Consider the following 2,926-nt stretch of genomic DNA (forward strand, 5'->3'; position numbering starts at 1 on the left):
ATACATTACACTACACAAGTCCAGGAAACCTTAATAAAGACAATAAAGTTGTTATAATGCCCGACACATGAGCAGCAGATATGTATGTATAGTTTATGTTCCATATGTTAGAAAATGTATGGGGGAACACGGTTACCCAAAAAAAATGTAAGGACTTTTGCAAGCTATCACTATGAAAAAAAACGAAAAGACGCCAGTGTTTTTTGAGCAACTTTTTCCACTAAAAATATGTAAGTAACAGAAGAATGAGGAAGATCTATGCACTCCAATGCACTTTGCCTGGTCTAAACTGGCGAAGGCAATTCTGGCGAAAGAGCTAACGGTCAGTAAAATCCGCATCTTAGTGAATTTGCGGTGTAACGTCCATTCGGCAGAGCAAAAATCTGCCTGGTGATGGAGTGCGAACGAGTGCTAGCGTCTGTCTCTTTCGTTAGCAAAGTTATGCCTGCGCCCGTTAGTAAATCGACGAAGTGCCTAAAACCGGTAATGCCGGCGAATCATCGCCAGCGTTTGTCAATTCGCCTTTTAGTAAATGTACCCCTATGCACCTTCAGGAACAGCTCCAGTCTTTTCTACTATATTAAAGGACCAGGCGGAGGTAGTTGGCAGCACAGTTCGCTTCCAGTGAAGGTAATGGAGACTGTGTAGGTTCCTGGCACAAAGAGTATTACACCAGTGCAACACTAAGGGGCGCTAATTTCACTATTTTCAAATGTCTGCTGCATACATCTAGAAGACAGAACAGGGATAGTTGCACTAAAGTGCTATGGCTTTCGCCAAATGATAAATTGCACAACAATTGCAGGGAATAGAATGTTCCTGTGCATCATTTATAGGGGGTCTGATAGAATGCGAAGGTTCTTTGGTTGCAACATTTGCACCTCTCACCCTGCGGCTGTTGCTTGGGAAGTTGCATTCTGAGAAGTACGAGCAGTGAGAAATTAAATTATTCACTAATAGGACTTTTTGTCTTTTTTAAAGCTTCTGTTTTTTTTAACGCTTTCACGGGTTGCTTTAGGGTAGAGACACACGATACTATTTGGGGGAGATTAGTCGCCCAGCGACAAATCACATCTTCTTCGGGCGACTAATCTCCCCACAATGCCTTCCCGCTGGCTAGAATGGCACTCCGAGTGCTTAATTTTTCGAAGTCGCCGAGGTTGCCTCAAGAGAAAAATCCAGGCGACTTCGGAAAACAAAGGAGATTAGTCCCCTGAAGAAGGGGTGATTGTCGTTGGGCAACTAAACTCCCCCAAATAGCATTGTGTGCCTCTACCCTAAGATTTAAGGTGATATGTTTAATAGCTAAATAAGATGATAACCATTATAGGAAACGTACAGTTCCTTTTTCCCTGCTATTAAAAGTAGGGTTGCACCGAATCCAGGATTCGGTTCGGGATTCGGCCAAGATTCGGCCTTTTTCAGCAGGATTCGGATTCGGCCGAATCCGAATCCTAATTTGCATATGCAAATTAGGGATGGGGAGGGAAATCACGTGACTTTTCGTCACAAAACAAGGAAGTAATTTTTTCCCCCTTCCCACCCCTAATTTGCATATGCAAATTAGGGTTCGGATTCGGTTCGGTATTCGGCTGAATCTTTCACAAAGGATTCGGGGGTTCGGCCGAATCCAAAATAGTGGATTCGGTGCATCCCTAATTAAAAGTCCCGGACTATGCAAAGAAAGGTATCTCTTTTACTTCACTGTGTTTTTCTGTAAACTCAATGATGTGCCCCACATAATGGCCTGAATGCGCCTCCTTTTCAACATGTTATAGAATGACTAATTCTAAGCAACATTTCAATTGCCCTTCATTTTTTCTTTTTTATTGTTTTTTTAATTATTTGCCTTCTTCTTTTGATTCTTTCCAGCTTTCAATTGGTCGCTGGCCCCATCTAAAAAAAAAATACTAGAAAATATCCCAGAAGGTGCAGGTCCTAGTGGACCACAAACTAACAGGGATCCCTAAACTTTTTTACCCATGAGCCACATTTAAAAAAAAAAGTAGGAGAACAACACCAGAATGCAAAAAGTTTCTTGGGTGCCAAATATGCTCTGTGATTGGCTATTGGTAGTCCCGATGTGGACTGGTAGCCTACTGGAGGCTCTGTTTAGAAGTAGACATGGTTTTTATGCTGCTAAAACTTTTCTTCAAGAGAGGAATTCAAAAATAAGCACCTGTTTGATGCCACCGGGAGCTTCATCCCATGGGTTGGGGAGCAACATGTTGTGATCCACTAGTTTGGGATCACTAATCTAGAACATTATTTATAACTTCATGTATCTTGTATTCTGATTGGCCAGCCAGAGAATCCCATCCTCTGAAGAACAGATTTTCCAGGTTGGGTTTAGGCCCAAGCCTGTCTGCAGAGAAGCATCCACATTTTGGCCATGCCCTTGAATTTGTTTAAATGCATGCACTGGAATGCCCAAGATATGCCCAGTGTGTCAGTAAGGCTGACACTGGTATTGACTATACTCCAGGGCAAGTGAAATTGCCAATTAAAATGTAAGTATCTAAAGATGCTTTAGTATTACATTTTGACTTTTTACGTCAAATATATGTTTAGTCCAAATATCATGTATCTTCATACTTTGCGCTGTAGCATTTCTTTCTGTTTTCACAGAGTCTCTTTCCTGTGAGATAAGGGTCTCGCATTTTGCAAAAACAGAAGTGAACTCGGCATCAGCCGGGCTCCGTCAGTCATGCATTTCAATAGTTAACAGATTCTGCAAGTTAAAGAACAAGAGATCTTGTAACAAGGCAGCAGGATCCTGTTTCAGCTGATGCACCAAACCTATCTGTCTATATTGTGCTTCTGTTCTCCCCACCGCTCTCTCTCTCTCCACCCCTGGGTGCCCACATGAAATTAGAGTGTCATTCAACCAACGTTCTCCTTTAATGACACCACAAGACCAAGTGAG

Source organism: Xenopus laevis, chromosome 9_10S (genome assembly GCF_017654675.1).
Source record: "Xenopus laevis strain J_2021 chromosome 9_10S, Xenopus_laevis_v10.1, whole genome shotgun sequence".
In the NCBI taxonomy this organism is placed as follows: domain Eukaryota; kingdom Metazoa; phylum Chordata; class Amphibia; order Anura; family Pipidae; genus Xenopus; species Xenopus laevis.